The following is a 17617-nucleotide window of genomic DNA, read 5'->3' as shown; positions in this document are numbered from 1 at the left end:
TTCCCTCCAAGGCCGCTCCGATTTTTTTTTAGATCCCCCCCCCCCCACCTTATTTGATAGAGTTACGCCTGCCTCTGGCAGGTGTAACTTGCGCGCGCCAGCCAGCTGCCGGTGCGTGACTTGGAACTGCCCCCGGATCGCCGTCACGCCCCCGGCCCTGCACCTGATCTGCCAATTTTTGAAAGCTCCGGGACATACATGCATCCCGAGGCTTGCGCGCGCCACTGAGCCTATGCAAAATAGGCTCGGCGTACGCAGGGGCAGATTTTCTCGCGTTACACGCGTAGCCTTTGAAAATCTGCCCCTGTGTGTTTTTTTTTTTCTTTTCTTTATAGCTAATTTATGTACATTGCTTAGTTTTACTGAAGTAAGAAATAGTGATTCATCAAGCAAATAAACTAAACTATTCCCTATTTACCTATTCCACCCCAGTCATAATTTTATAAACCTCAACCAAATTCCCTCTCGGTTATCTCTTCTCCAAGCTAATGAGCCCTAATCCGTTTAGCTTTCTCTATAAGGGAGTTTTTCCAGCTCCTTTATCATTTGTCACCATTTTCTGTACTTTTTCTATGTATACTATCACCCAAATTTTTAAAAGCCTGCGTGTGTAAAATCCGGGTGATACATGCTGGCTGGGCAGTGCACACGCCGAGCACATTTTAGAAATGGCCTGGCCACAAGGGTCTCTCCTGATATGCGTAGAAGTGCCGGGCCAATCAAAAGCGGGGCGGGGGCTGACCAGGACAGTGGCCATTAGGCCCTGTACCGGGGAAGTGCGCACCAGCAGCCAGCCAGTACATGGAAGTTACTTCTGCTCCGAAGGAGCAGTAAGTATTAAACAAAAATTTTTAGCTAGGTAGGGGTTAAGGGTTGGAGAAGAGGGGAAAAGGTAGTTAAAGGGATAGGGAAGTTCCCCTCCCAGTCCGCTGGGAGGGGAACTTGGAAAACTCTACTTGTGTCGCTGTGCATATTTTTAAATTACATTATGATCACTATTGCCAAGTAGAACTACCACCTTTATCTCTTGCAGCAGATCCTGCGTTCCACTGAGAAGTAGATCTAATGTGGTTCCTCTTCTGGTTGGTTCCATGACCAACTATTGCATGCAGCAGTCATTGATTGCATCTAAAAACTATCTCCCTGGCACATTCTGATGTGACATTTACCCATTCAGTGCTTGGCTAATTGAAGTCTCCCATTATTAATGTATTGGCCATTTTACTAGCCAGTCTAATATCTGTTAGTATTCTGTCTGCTTCTGTATTCTGGCCAGGCAGGAGGTAGGATATCCCCACTACTATACTCTTACAGGTGAATTTTAAAAGCCCTATGTGCGCCAAAGCTGGGAGATATGCAAGTATCTCAGACTGGTGTGTACCGGGAAGATTTTAAAAAGTGCCTAAGTATGCATATATCTCATGGTATGCACACAAATGGGAAAGGCAAAGAAAGAGGCAGGGCAGAGAAAGGGCCGGGTCTGTAATATGAAGTATGCACATAAGTATTTATGCACACAAGCGAACACTGGAGTCCCCTACCATGTAACTTTACTTCTGCAGTGGATGGCGTGTAAGTTATGAAACAAAAAAATGAGGCTAGTTAGTGGGGTTTTAAGGGTTGGGACTAAAGTAAAAGGGAGGCATATTAACTAAGGGGGCTAGGAAGTAATATCCTTTACCTGGGCAAACTGGAAACAGACTGGGGAAACTGGTAATTGCGTTGGAACGCATATCTAATAAAATCCCCCCACTTACGTGGAAGAGCCGGCATTTGCACGCACATGCGCACGTCAGTATAAAATTGTGTGCGCATGTACATGCGTACAGATGATTTTATATCATACACTCATAAACATGCGTATGTTATAAAATGGCCACTTCCACTGGCTTGAGCCGGCATATGCACGCACATGCGCACGTCAGTATAAAATTGTGTGCGCATGTACATGTGTACACATGATTTTATATCATACACTCATATACATGCGTATGTTATAAAATGGCCACTTACACTGGCTTGAGCCGGCATATGCACGTACATGTGCGGCCACGCGGCTTTTTTAAAGCTTTCTCCTTTTTTACCTTTAGAATTTCTCTCCATAAGGGATTCCAGAGTGCAGTTTGTTTCCTGCAAAATTTTTAGCCTGCTTGACTCTATGCCATCCTTAAAATATAATACCATTCCTCCACCCTTTTTAACTGCCCTAGCATGTCAATATAATTTATACCCTGGTATCACAGTTATCCTTGCTTATGAGACCTATGAGATTCCTATTGTCTATATCTTCCTTTAATGCCATACATTCTAACTCTCCAATCTTATTTTTCAGACTTCTAGCATTAGCATACAGACATTTTAAAGTAGATTTATTTGTAATTCTATTTTTATATGTATCCACAACCTGCATATCATGAGATGATACAGTCAATTTGAAGTAATTTTTATCTGCATGCTCTGTATTTAAATACATCTGGGCTTTTTCGGCTTTTACAGCCACCTGTCTTTTGGGACATTCTAAATTATTTGGTTTGCCAATATTATTTGAAGATACCTTATTCCAAACCATGCTCTACTGAGCGATGGCCGGATTTCTCCCATGTTCTATTTTAAAAGCTCCTCTCTCTCCTTTCTAAAAGTTACCACCTAGATCCACTCTGGTCAAGGTGGAGTCCATCCTGTCTGATTAGATTCCATGTTCCTCTGTTCTTAACAAATCCCTGCGTCATCATCTCATTCATGCATTGACACTCTGGAGCTCAGCCTTCCTCTGGACTCCTGCACATGGAACAGGGGAGCTTTTCTGAGAATGTAGCCCTGGAGGCTCTTAATTCCAATTTCCTACCTAAGAACCTAAATTTATCCTTCAGAAAGTCCCTCCTGAATCTTCTCATGTCATTGGTACCCAGATGTACCATGAAAACCAGCTCCTCCTTAGCGCTCTCTAAAATCTTATCTAAGTGGCACATGAGGTCAGCTACTTTTGCACCAGGCAGGCAAGTTACCAAGTGATCCTCACATCCATCAGCCACGCAACTATCTACTTCCCTAATAATGGAATCACCAACTACAGTGAATGTCCTAACACTTCCTTTCTGGGCATAAAACTCTGGTGCAAGAGGATAGAGCATCACTTGGAGGGTAGGTCCTAGCTATCTTGTTCCTCCAAAGCAGCACAAAGGCTTCTAGACTGGGATTGGGATCACTCTAATATGGCCCTGAAAGTCTCTTCTCTGTACCTCTCTTAATTGGAATTATTGGCCTCTTTTACCATCTCCTATTTAATAACTTGTTTAGCTGTTTATTTTTAGATTAAATGGTGCAAGTTTCTGGTTTTATTTCTATTTTAAATTGGTTTAAAGTGGTTAGAGCAATGGGCTGTCTGCCTCAGCTTCTTCACTTTGGCTTCCAGATATTGGACTCATTCTCAGAGAACCATGAGTTTTTTTTACAATGGTATTGGGTACACGCATACAACCTCTCGCCAACAGGAAGATAATCATACATGTGACATTTGGTGCATATGTCTGGATAGCCTCCATCTGGCTGCTGTGCTTTTGTCCATCTTAAATTGTTGAGTTGCTAAAGTTTTAAAAACTTATTAAGGGGTAGGTATGTCTCAATTAAAGGCTGTTAAATTTGACTGTGGTTTTAAAATTTATTTATTAAGCGACTTTTAAGTTAATGGTTTTTAAACTTAATTTGCTAGGTGATTAATGTTAGTTTATGAATGAACACCAACAACGCTACAACTAATCAATCACTACAATCAGGATTAAAATAAGACCAACTCTTATTATGAAGAATTTCTTCCCAATAAGGAAACAAATTTTGTAACAAAAAATGTGACTGGGTGGGTGGAAATCAAGCTATTCACTAGTTACAGGGAGCCATTACTCTCACCTTCACAGATTAAGTGACCTTTGCAAACTCACAATTCTAATACTAGCAAACAAACACCAACTTTTACTAACTCACAGAATTAATCCAATATAATAGGTTATATTTTTTGTGGCGTTTCCCATCTGAAATGAGAGAAAAAAAAAAGACATTTCGTCCCTGGCCGTTATGTCATTTTGGCATGGGCTAAAATAGTTTAGCCCATACTTTTACATGCCTTGTACAAAAAGGATCTGATTTTCAAAAGCATTTACATGCTAAAAAAATGGGTTTTACACATGTAAATGCACTTTAGCCAAGTAAGTGGGCTTTTGAAAATTGCTGCAATATATGCCATTGAATTGTCCATAGGATTTACCCATGTAAGTGCATTTTATGCGGCTAAATGGCTTTTAAAAATCGCTACAATAGTAGTTACATTTACACATGTACATTCTTTTGAAAATTACCCCCAAAGTGCATGCACTGTAAAAAGTACATGCATTGTAAAGATAGAGCACATGGTAAAATGAAACAAACACATTTATTTATTTTATTTAAGTGTTTGTATACTGTCTTTACAAACAGTGTTTAATCAAAATGGTTTACATAACTAAATAAAAAACAAATGTACATAAAGATTTAAATTTAAAAGAACATAAAGATTATCAAATTATAAAAGCTCAAAATTACAAAAATATATAATAAAAATAAAAATCTAAAACAATGAATAGTTTACATAAAAAATAAATCAATATATAATAATGTTGTGCCCTGTGTGATGGAGAAGTAGTTATGTTATTTAGTGTGTGATATATGGAAAGCAGATTGAAATAAATGTGTTTTTAGGGATTTTTTGAAGTGTTTGGAGTTGGATATGGATCTTAAAGAGTCTGGTAATGCGTTCCATAAGATTGGTCCAATGACAGAGAATGATCTTTTTCTGGTGATGTCAAGACGGGCCTGTCGTGGTGATGGGATGAAATGATAGAAGCGTCACAAATCTGAAACGATAGTAAGACACCAAGCAATGTTTTTCTTTTCCTATGCACACCTGTGGTGAGCATTTAATCAGTCATTCATGCTTCAATAGTACGCTGGCTGGAACATCCGTTCCTCTGCACAGGGGCGAAGAACGGAGAGAACAATGTCGTGGTTTCTTCGATCTCAGAAGCTACCTGTCTGCCCAGGACAAACAAAAAAAAATCCCCATCCCATTACCTCATTCTAAGTCACTGGGGTGTGTTTATATTTCCTCCATAATTTTCAATTTGCTGTGCTACAGCACCTTTATTGAACGCTAGAGTTTCTACTGCTGCACTCCATGGAAGCTATGATGTTTCCAAGTTTTTGTTTTACAGAGATTCACTTTTTCATTAAATATAAAATGAGAGAATTACATTAAAGCAGGCCTGCAGATTTCCAGAATGCTATGAGATGGGATTTTATGGACCAGGAGTCTGTTGGCAGCTACAGTACAATGTAAGGTTTAGTAGGATGTCTGCAAAACAGTGATTCCCTGGGTGCTGCCTAGCAACAATAACAGATTATATAGACAGATGGGGACAGGGGATTATATTCTTGGTGATCATAAAGGGCCATAATCCAGCAGTAGGATTATCGCCAGAGCAAACTTGCTTATGCCTACCAAAGCACCTATTTTAAACATGTGCAACCAGCATGTTGTCTCTGTTTCAAAAAGTGTTTATCTATTTAACATAATTGTGAATCACTATTTGTGGTAATTTGAGTAAACATATCAATATTGTACATTCTGTTCTCAGCAGTTTTATTTTCCCTGCAACAAATATAAATACCAACATTGGAGAGCTCTTCAGGAAGAAAGAGGTTTAGAGGCGATCAAGTAAAAAGGCGGCCGAAAGAGCATTGTAATGGTTCGTTCCTGCTGGTGAATTGTCTACAAACTGGTGGGAGAGCTGTTATGTGTTGAGCAGGGGTTTTGTCATCCCCTGTCTGGTGGGGATAAATCAATTCAGAAGTCCCCAGGCTAATGGTTCTCTATGTAGACTCTCCTAATAGTTTTCTGAACTTTGCACTAGCAGGAGTAGAGGGCAGGTGCCAGCATCCTCCGTCTCCCTGCCTTTCTTCTGGTTGTGACTGTTTCTCCATTTCACTTGTAACTTTACTAGCATCTATTTCGCTCATGCCCTTTGGATGGTTGCATGCTTAGCCTAACTTGACCAGCACAACTAACTTTTTGGTCAATGCCTTGTTCATGCTTCCATGCACTATTCAAGTTATTTTGGGGCTTTCCATCGACAGTCATGGCCAACATGTTGTGACCAAATAGAAATGATTTGGTTGAATGATAAATTGTTTATGTAAGCCCAAAGCTTAATATACTATTTGGTCATGCAGAGACAGGTAAGAAAAGCAAATGAGAACCATTATGAATTAATAGTCTGTGGGTTGACTACTTGTTTTATTATTAGAAGACAAGTTTGGGAGAAGAACCATCATTTTTCGGAAGCCAAGACATCAACACTAGCTATATATTTCTTCAAAATATCTACTTTCTTGTTTCCTGGCTCTTAATACTAGTTTGTTCTCTTTTGTCAATATAGTTAAATCTATGTATTTGCTGTATTATCAGATTTGTTATAATTAAAGCTATTCACCTTTCAGTATGACTGCTCCACACTCCTGTCCTGTGTCCATTACTGAACTCCCTGCACCGTATTAATACGGTAGATGTATTGGTGTGATGCCTCCAAGGGTTTCTGAACAGGATCAGAAGTATCCTAATTGGACTGTTAATGGAACTGCCAAAAAATCCTTCAAATACTAGTTGGACTAAACAAAAAAGGGAGATCGTAATGATTTTGTTTGTTTTAAAAATCAACTGTACATTTTTCTTATACTGCTGCTTAAGATAGGAACCACATTTCTGGACCTGGAGTCTACAATGGGAATGTAGTTGTCATCAGGAAATCACTCTTTATCTTTCTGTTACTGTTAAAATGTCAGACAGCCAGGAATCATTCATCCTAATTAAATTGCTTCTGCCTTTCGCTTGCATCCTCAGTCAATAGTCACGCTAATGCTATCAGAAACAGAGCTGGCTCTTGGCTAAAGATGTTTTCTCCTGTGACTGATCCACCCTGACTATGAACTGATGGTTTTTCATAGTGAGGAGAGGATTGGCCTTAGGCGACGTCGCAGCAATATACATATATGCAAGATGATAAGAGGAATCCCTTAGAGGCTTATTTAGGTGATTAGTAAGTCATTCGTAATTTTAATCCCATCCTTGCTCCCAATATACTTCTGTCTTCTCTTATCTGGTGCTGTCTTTTTTTTCTTTGTAGTAGTGTCTATGGTGGCACTCGCTGGTGGCCACAACATGGCAGTCTTCAAGCATGGTCCTTGCTAGTGCAACCTGGTTTTCAGACCCCAGATGTCCTAATTCCTTCCATCTTTTGTTTCCCTGGAGAGAAACCTCGGAGGACAGCCTCCCTTCTGTCACCTCATACATTGTGGTATATAAACATCATTCTCATACTATGCCTACAACTTAATAGGTAGCATTTAGAATGGAACCTGATTGGGGGATTTTTCCCCCAGTCTTAATGAGAGGTGTGACCCGTAAAAAGGCTGGGACCCATCTGTTTACTGCAGATATTTCTAGGATTCACTATGACATATGTTCTAATAAATGAACAGGTCTAATTCATGCTCATGGCTGGTATACATACATTTAATGGCATTATAATAGCATTTTATGGGGCCATTCCCTAATCATTTAATAATTTACAATAAGACGAATTAAAGTCATAAACAGAAGTTCACAGGGACAGTGTTTTAGAGGGAAAAGTGGGAGTATAATACATTTACTGGTTTTATATAATTGCCAAAGTCATAAAATTAAAGGGAAGAGTGTATGTAAGAGAGCTGTACTATGCATGAGTACAGTCACCTGATTTATTTATTTATTTTAATGCTCTGACTCTTTTAAGAGATTGGACAGATCACTGATGTTACGCTTGGCGGCTCATGGCCTCCCACAAGCCACCACACTCACCTTGGCGTTCCCGACACCGGGAAAGACGGGCCACTGTGCAGGAGCACTGTGCAGAGTCCCCCTTCTCCTCGCATGGCTGCCACCGCGATTCCTCCATTCCCACTGCTCCACTCCCCTAGGTATGCTTGCCAGGTCCTGCCTTTCTTAAAGGGCCAATAACAATCTTGTTTTTGGCTATCATTGAGTTATATTACACTACTACTGTCAGAGTTTCTTAAAGGGCCAGCAGCAGGAAATGGGTCTGATGCCCATTGATGACCTCATCATCCCTAGGACTATTTACGGTCAGCTCTTGCTTTCAGTTCTTGCCTTGGCAATAGTTAGACTCATTTGAGAGTAGTGGTTTGCCTGCATTCCTTGTTCCTGTATCCTGCTTCTTGCCTCCTGGCTCCTTCAGCTATTCCTGAGTTCCTGTTCTGGACCCCAGCTCTTTGGTTTGTTTCCTGAGGTCTTGTCTTCCTGGTCCTGCTTTCCTTTGTCTGGCTCCAGCGTCCCATCCTTCTTCTGTGGTTCTCAACTTCTCACCTTCCTCCTTGTCTCCCCTTCGGATTGATCTTTGGCTTGACCCCGGACTGGACTACAACCTTGAACTTCTCGCCACCTGCCTCTGCTTGGACTCTGACCTTGAATTTTGCTGCCTGCTTCTGACCTCTGCCTGTGTACCCACTTTGCTCAGCATCTCTTGACCCCTGGCTGTTCCTTCGCTGACCCCTCAGCATGCTGGCCGCAGCATTTTCAACTGCCTGGAGTTCACCACTGCAGAGGCCCCACCTAAGATCAGCCGGCCCCAGCACCTGAGAACTCAACGTAAAGGTAACATGGACTGCTATTAGTGAAGCTCCAACTTTTACATGAAAAACATAGAAAGACCCTCGGCAAATAAAGAGACCATAAAGTATAAATAGAAATGTGTTGATAGAAACTGGAAACTGCAACAAGCCAGACTCTATATGTAATGAAGCAATGGAAAAACAGAAACATCAGTAATCCTCATAAAACAAACAATAAAATCAGGAATTATAAATAAATTATAACAAACAGTACTAATAAAAAGATTATTGCCAAACAGATGAGAAATAGAATAACATCCAGTAAGTAAGAACTCATATAAAAAGTGTTAAAATTTTTCTAAACAGCAATAAAATATTTTAAAATAGGAGACAGATCAAAAACCCAATAATTAAAACTCAAAAGAAAAAATACCCCATTTCTCATACCTGAAAACTTTTGATTTCCAGTCACTCTGAGCTTGTTGTGGATTGGTAAGGGTGATATTTATTTATTTACTTATTTAAAACTTTTTATATACCGCTTATTCAATTTGAGTAGACCTAAGTGGTTTACAAAGAAATACATATATAATATATTAAAATATTACAAAGTAAAACAAAAATAATTGGAATCAATACATAAGGAAGAAAAGTAAGGGAAAAGTTTGTTTATATGCAAGTGAAAATAGATTGATTTTTAGCTGTTGCTTGAAATCTTTAGAAATGAGCAATGATCTCAGGTGTTGTGGCCGTGGCAGGCTATGACTGCGGTCCCCTACCTCGGCCGAGGCGGTGACCCGCCGCAGCAGCCTCCGGGGAAACCCCTGACTGGGTCCTCGGTGCCCTGGCGCGGGTCCCCGGCCTGACCATCGGGGGGAGAGACGTCCCTGCTCTGCCCTCGCGCCTTTCTGCAGTTGTTTCCTCCACGGAGGAAATCAAAGATGGCCGCTGCCATCTTTAAGCGCGAGGCCGCGCCCCCTTCACCAATTTAAAGGGACCTGATCCCTTTAACAACCTCACCTGTCCTGGATCAACCTAAGCAGAGGAAGTATTTAAGGGAGCTTCCTCTGCTCATTCTCTGACTTGGCAACGTCCTCCAGCGTTGTCTTGTCTGCTTACCTCTGTGAGTTCTTGAGCTTGGATCCCTGTTCCTGTTTCGGCTTGGTCTTCCTGGTTTCTGACTTTGGATTGGCTTCGGTACTTCTCTGTGTGCGACTCAGATTGGCAAGCAGTTATTCTCTGGTATGACCTCGGACTGGCAAGAGTTGATCCCTTGGTGTGTGACCTCGGCCTGGTAAGCGACGACTCTCTGGCATCTGATCTTGGACCCCTCCTGGACTCTGTCTCCAAGGGCCCGCCTAAGTCCCAGTGGTCTGGGTCCCTATGGGCTCCTCCTCCTTCAGCTCCTCTTCTAGTCTCTTCATTTGTCTGCAGTCGTCTCCACCTCCAGAGTCGAGGGTCAACTGCACTCCTCTTCTGTTCTGCCTCGCCACCCGACGAGAGAACCTACGGAACCTCTGCAAGGTATTCCATCCTCTCATCGGCCCAAGGGTCCACAAGCCTGAGCTTAACATTAGGTGATCAGGGAGAGAATTCCACAGTAAAGGGCATGCAATGGAAAAGGCTCGACATCTGGTAATGTCTAGTCTTGCCAGCCAAACTATTGGTACCTCAAGTACACATTTATTAGAGGATCATAGTTATCAAGAGGGCTGATAAAGTTGAAGAAGAATACATTGCCAGTCATCTGTAGGGTTATGAATTAGATTATGGATTAAGCAAAGAATTTTGTATTGTATGCTAATGGGCAACAAGTGGAGAGAGAAAAGAACCGGAGAAATGTGATCCTTTATTTTTTGTTCTGAGAGAATATGAGCAGCTGCATTTTTAACTAATTGTAGAGGGCATGGAGAACAAGTAGGAAGACCAAGAAGTAGGCCAATACAGTAGTCAAAGCCAGAAAAAGACAAAGATGGAAGAGCTAACTGGAAATCACTATAGAATAGGAGAGGTTTTAGGTTTTTTAAGAGACTAAGGGCCTCATTTTCTAAAGTATTGCAGGCCTGCGATACTTTAGGTAATGAGGGGCGGGGGGCCAAAATGGGGTGTAGCTATTGGGCGCGAACTCGGACACGAAAAGGGCCTTACCTTTTTGTTGTCCGCGGTGTCTTCGCGGAGTCGGCCCCAGTGACGCGCCGACTCCGCCCCCATCCTGGTATCGCACGCGATAAGGGACTTTTCACGTGTGAAACGTCCCTTACCGCGTGCGAGCCACTTGGAAAATGAGGCCCTAAGTTATAAAAGAAGCTTTTAACAGCAGAAATGTGATGAGTCATAGATAAGTCTGAGTCAATCAGTGCTCCATGATTACAGGCTTTTGAGGAAATTGGAATGGAGCAGCTATCAAAGAGTAGATGGGCTTGGAGGTTGGCAGGACAATGAGAGAATTGTGGAAAGATGTTATACTGTTTTAGCAGTATTTAGTTTTAATTGTGTGAAAGCCAAGTTTTGACAGAATGGATGCAGAAAGAAACAAAATCAAGCGAGGAGGACCATGAATGATTATACGGAATAAAAAACTGAATATCATCAGCATAGAAATTGACTCCAAGTCCATCAAGAAGCTGGCATAAGGGAATTAGATAATTATTGAAAAGAATAGTGGATACTGCAGAACCTTGTGGAGCGCCGGATGTGATGGTGAGCCAGTCAGAGTGTGAATGGCTGACATTTACTTGCTGAGGGTGGTTAGATACAAAGGGTATAAACCAACTAAGTACTGTCTGAGATGCCAATCGGTTATAAGCCTTTGATAAGAATTTCATGGTTTATGGTATCAAAAGCTGCAGAGATGTCTAGTAGTAGAGGAATATAGTCAGTGTTCGTGTCAAAACTTCTTAGTATGGTATCAAAGGTTGAGAGAAGAAGGGTTTCTGTACTATGGCCTTTGCGGAAACCGTGTTGATTGGGATGTAAGATGGAGATATCTGAAATGTAGTCTGATAGCTGTTGTAAAACTAACAATTCTATAATTTTTGCGAGGGATGTAAGCGAAACAATAGGTTAAAAATTAGTTAAATCTGATGCAACTGAGTTATTTTTCATGGGGATCGGTAGAATAGATGTGTATTTTAAAGAGTCTAGAAATGTTCCAGAATTAAGAGATAGATTAACTCTGTGTGTGTTGAAAGATATTCACGTGGGGTGTATAGTAGGTGACCAGAGCACGGGTTGAAAGGACTATGTGATATCTTTTAGATAAGACTCATATTTTTCACATCCCCTCCAGGCAGGTTCCCATTGGCGCACACACACACATATATACCCCTCCCCAGACAGGCTCCCATTCATACATACAGCCGTTCCCCCCCCCCCCCCCCCCGACAGGCTCCCATTCATTCACACACATGCTCATCCCCCCCAGGCAGACTTCCATTCACACACACACACACAAACCCATCCCTCCTAGTCACACACAATAGACACAAGCAACCTCTACGCTTGCAGGGTCCATGGGTCTCATATTCCTCTTCTGCTGCTACCAGTGCCTTGTTCCTTGGGCGAGGACAGGATTCCTTGCAGTGCTATAAAAATCCTTCCTGCAGCTCTTCTTCATGGGCTGGCCGACCCTGAGGTACTCAACACTGGCAGTGTTAGCATTTCTTGTATGCTCACCTTGCGATGCACGAGATGAGCATACAGGAAGTGCTAGAACCCCGAGCGTTTACCGCGGGGCCAGCCGGCACACGAGGAGAAGTCGCAAAATGAGCTCCCTCTTCTTCAGCCCAGAGCATGGGCCTCTCTCTTCTTATGCTGCCGGTGTGATGGGGTCCACTGCCCTCCCAGGTGTGCCGCCCCTTGCAATTGCATGATTTGCACATCCAGTTTCTAATGGTCTGGTCATAGTCTGTTTCTAACCACCAGTTCAACTAACTGGCTTTTTATGCGCAGTACAATTGTAACATTCCTAATAATAACCCTACAGTCAGATCTACGTCATTTAGTGTGTCTAGATTTGGGAGTAGCCTAATGGTTAGAGCAGCAGGCTACAACCCATGGAAATGAGGGTTTAAATCCCACTGTTGCTCTTTGTGACCTTGGGCAAATCACTTTACCTGAATGTAATCCACTTTGAAGTGCCAAAAAGTGGAATATAAAAATCTCCATAAATCAAAATATATAAATAACAAATCATTTCATATATACTGTAAGATTGGTAAATCTATATATTAGTTGCATCCAACTACCGTATTTAGTCAGTTATCACATTTCTGCTAATTCTTTTTAATGCCATCTTTCTGTTTGGGGACTGATCAGTTCCAAGATCAGTGATGGCTTTGGATTGCAGAATTTTTTGTCATCACTAATTACCCACGAGATTAGGGTCCCGCAGTGGCTGGCTGCTGCGCTATGGCAAGGATTAAATTGATACCAAGCGTCTTAGTTAATATTTACCTAGAAATACTATCTGTATCTACTGCTGTGCCTCTGTAAGCAGAAAAAAATAAATACAAATTGTTGGCCATAAGCTAACAGATTCACAATTGGTAACCTAGTTTTTCTCTCTATTCCAAATATTTGAACCAAAACGGGATTACACAAGGGTATTTATGATAATGCACTACTGTGCCTAATACATTGTATCTGTTAGGGAAGAAAGTGCCTTTTGGCTAGCCTCAAGGTTAGGTGCTGTGTGCTGACCCACAGAATGAGGACCATGTAGCTGATAGCCTTGTGCATCCCGCCCCCGCAGATCCCCATTGGTATTTGGAGGATTCCAAAGGCATGCTGGGATGCCAGAAAGGCGTTCCCTGTATTAGGAAGGCTCAAAGGCCAAGAGGTAGTGTGGGATCCTGATGGAAGGCCCTTGAGTCCTTAAACCATTGTGTCTTTATTGTTGTATGATATGAAGGTACTGATGCCTTGCTTGCTCTTAAAATTGAAGTAGTGACATGCTTTCTTTTATAAACAAAATGAAAAATGTGTCAAAGCATCCATGTTTTGTTTAGTTACATTTCAAAACAAAATGAAGAAAAAATCTTCTGAAATTTTGTTTTTTGATTCCATTCAAAAAGTCAACCAACAAAAATAACTGTAAACCACTAAAACAGTAAAATTCCCTCTCCCCTGGGAGTCAACATTCACACCCCTTTCTACAAAGTAAAAAGGACCAGGAATGATCCACAGTTGCTCCTGCTCAGCTGGGTCCTGGCTCAAAAATGGTGCTAGCGAGCCTAAGGTCAGCACCATTTTGTTGTATGACAGTTTCATTTTCTTTTGTTTTTACTTTAAATTTTTTTAAAATTATTTTGGTTCAATAATCAAAATGAACCAAAATAACATTAAACAAACTGAAACGAATAAAAAATAAAACCATCCAAAATGAAAAGAATGTTCCCTGCATACTCCTGTCTGAACTGTGGGCTGTGTTTATCCAAGGCTGAAGGATTACTGTGTATGTTGACTCAGACTGGATGTATGGACTGAATTGAAGCTTTGCCCAGCCATGTTTGTAGCCTTGATCTAAGTCACGTGTTCTGTTATACCTACAGGTCTTGTAAATCAGGAAATACCCAGTTTAATGCCCTACCTGCACACAGCATTGAGACACCATTATCCCAGTGGCTTGTAGGAGCTTCTAACCTGATAATATCCTTTATAAGACACCAGCTTTTGGCTGTTGTGGTCCGTGGCATGACACCTTACTAGGCCTTTGTGGGCTAGGATAGAATGACAACATTATTGCTCCTGCCATGCTTTCCTGTTTCAAAGCCATTGACATCCCTCAAACCAGGCCCCAAAACTGAAATCCCAGACATTGTACCCCAGCATGCATGCATGGTGCTGAACCATTATAATCAGATTGTGGGCTTGGGATACTGTTTAGATGACAAATGATACTGGGAAAAATTAAAACAGAATAATATTACAGTTGCTTTTTGAAAATAGACAGTGGCAGTATATGTACAATATCTAATTCCTAAATTAACTTGATGCTTTTCCTGATAAGGAATTGAATGGAATACAAATATGTTTTCTTTAAGATTTTGAAGAGGGAATTTTATGGATGTTAAAATTATGCTGAAAAGAAATGTTTCTTTTTGGGGGGAGTGGGGGTTAAACTTTAATCAGAGCTGACTGTCACCTATGTTTACCCTTGCTTAGTGAATTATAAAGACTGTGTCAAATATTCAGTTTTTATTCTAATTCTTCTTTTCCAAAGCAAAAGGTGACTTGCTTGCCACCAATCAGAAAGCAGCAAGGTCCAGTAAGCCTCATCCACCATCAGAGCTCTGCGGGTACGCGTGGACAACGTGCTAGTGAAGGGGGAAGGGGCTGCTTCGCAAATTTTCATAGATTTATTTTTTCAAAATTTCAGTTTATAAAACCAGTAGTTACTTTGGCAGTAGGCTTTGTCGCTAAGATAATTGCACTATGCCTTTTCATTAACTTCAGACGCGGGCAATTACCTTTCCATGGTGTCCTCTGCCACAGATAATATCTCCTAAGTAATCAGCGGTAGCCCCAGCATTACAGCAAACACTTTCACTACAGAAACCTGAAAAATCCTTTGCTTTTTTCTTTTTTTTTTTAATTCCTAGCAAGTCATTTTGGTGGGGAGCGGGTGGCCTGAATGGACACAGTAATCTTTCACCACAAGGACTCTTTCAGTTCCTACGGGGTCTGAGCTAGGCATTTTGTGTGTATGTGAAGGTGTTTGCTCTTAGCGTTAACTGACACAATTCAGTACCTCAGCATCCAGGCAAAAAGGATGCGGTGACAGGAAATGGTTAGACGGCTCTGCTCGGCAAAGGACCAGAGAATGAGCTGATGGAGAAGCGAAATTACTTCTCGCCCGGTTTTTAGAGCGAGTTACTTGAGATCAAGGTTGAGGTCACTGACGACAGGCAGGCACGGAGAAATCACACGGGTCACATACGTGACACTTTGGCAGTTAAAAGACTTCAGGGTAAAACAGTGCTGGATGCCCCAAGCCGGACCATTATACATTTTCTCTCCAGTATATTCTAGCATTTGTACTATTCCCCCCACTCCTGCAAATATTTCTGAATCATTTTTTAATTGAGTCTTCAGCATCTAGACACCCCCCCCCCCCCCCCCCCATTGAAAAGATAAGCTGTCAAACAGCTCTGTGCGACCGTTTGCGGAAACAACTTGCGGATTAATAATCCACCAAACCGGGCGACGCTGGCAGGGTGATCGTGGCTAGGAACCGTCCACTGAGGCCACGGGGAGCCAAGCGACCGCATGTTCCAGCAACAGCCTCACTAGTTTGAGGCAACAGCCTCATCCATTTTTGTAGCTGTTCAGATTATTGCAAAGTTTGGTGGTAAAACACGAAGGAGGTTGGAGGGCCTGGGTGCATGAACATCCTACCCAGAACGTGGAGACAAAAAAAAAAAGACTGACTTGGATAAGGAGTCGTATCCTGCAGGCAGTTGAGCTTCTGTGGCTGGAAGCTGGGACAGATCCTTAGCAGTGCAGATCACAAACACTGGGCAGACTGGATGGGACAATTAATCGTGATTGCTCATCCTCTACCATGTTACTGTGTTATAACAGATAGGAAACAAATTGTATTAAAAATTCCATAAAAAATAGTGGCATGGGAGTTGTAGGCCCACTGGAATACAGAGAAATAAGGGCCCACAAACAATTAAAATATAAAGGTAATTGTTACGCATCCCGTCTGCGCCCATCCCACGCACGGTTCCCATGCTCACCTTCATGGTTCCACGGCAGGTCCCGGGTCGGCCTCCCTAGTGGCAGCTGCTAGCACTTCCAGGCCTCGGCGTTCCATGGCGTCGGTCGTTGGGCCTTCCACTGCATACCAGGCCTCACACCGGAGCTCGGCATCCTTGGCTGTGTTGGCCACGTCCCTACGTGTGCGCGGCCCGCCCGGCCTCTTATAGGGCCAAGGGTGCGTCTTAACTCCGCGGCGTACCCTGATTGATTCCTTGTTATAAAGAAGTCCCTGCTTGTACTTCCTTGCCTTGGCAATCGGGTCGCCATTCTCCTAGATTGTCACTACGTTTTAATCTTGTCCTAGTCTTGTTCCAAGTCTCATTCCAGGATCCTTCTGTTCCAGTTCTGCTCCTGCATCCTAGTTCCAGCGTCCTCCTGTTCATCTGTCCGTCTTCCCAGGTAGTACTTCCGGACTGACTCTCTGGTACTGACCTTGGTTTGCTCCTCGACATGCCTGCCTGCCGCCTGCCTTCTGACTCCAGTCTGTTCCTCGACCTGCCTGCCGCCTGCCTTCTGACTCCAGCCTGCCTGTGACCTCGTTTGACCTCTGGTACCTGACCTCTGTTGCTTTGTCCATTCCTCGGACTGACTCCCAGACTTTGACCTCTGCCTGCTTGACCTCGTCTCTAGATTCTGGCTCTGTTCCTAGTCATCTCCAACGCTATTCTGGTCCTCCTTGTTCTATCTGACCTCCAGTCTCAAAGATGACTTCGGTCTCGAACCTGACCGCACTCCCCCTCTGTCTGTGGGCACGCCGGACTTCCATTCTCCCAAGAAACCCTGCGAGGCCCACCTAAGTCCAAGTGGCCCGGGTCTCTATGGTCTCCTCCCGGGGGAACCTCCGGCTTCCAGTGGTGAAGCTCTTCTTAGCCTCTGTCTCCTCCAGTGCTCCGCCCCCTGGGGGCAGTTGTTGTTATGAGGTTGAGTTGCCCCGAGGTCAAGCATGCTTACCCGCTTCCGCGGGGGCCGGCAGTTCCCAGGACGCCGAGGAGAGGAAGGACAGCACGCTTGTTTCTTGAGAGGCCTTCCTTCGCTGCAGGAACGCTGCTGCTGCCGAAGCCCCACCCCTTGACAGCACTTAGACGCATGCGGCGATGACGTCCCTTTCTTTAAAGGGACCAGTGCAGGAATACCCGGGCCAGCCCCGGAAGTTACCCAC

The sequence above is a fragment of the Rhinatrema bivittatum genome, chromosome 11 (assembly GCF_901001135.1).
Source record: "Rhinatrema bivittatum chromosome 11, aRhiBiv1.1, whole genome shotgun sequence".
In the NCBI taxonomy this organism is placed as follows: domain Eukaryota; kingdom Metazoa; phylum Chordata; class Amphibia; order Gymnophiona; family Rhinatrematidae; genus Rhinatrema; species Rhinatrema bivittatum.
The sequence above is the reverse complement of the archived record's forward strand: the minus strand, read 5'-3'. Positions refer to the sequence as shown.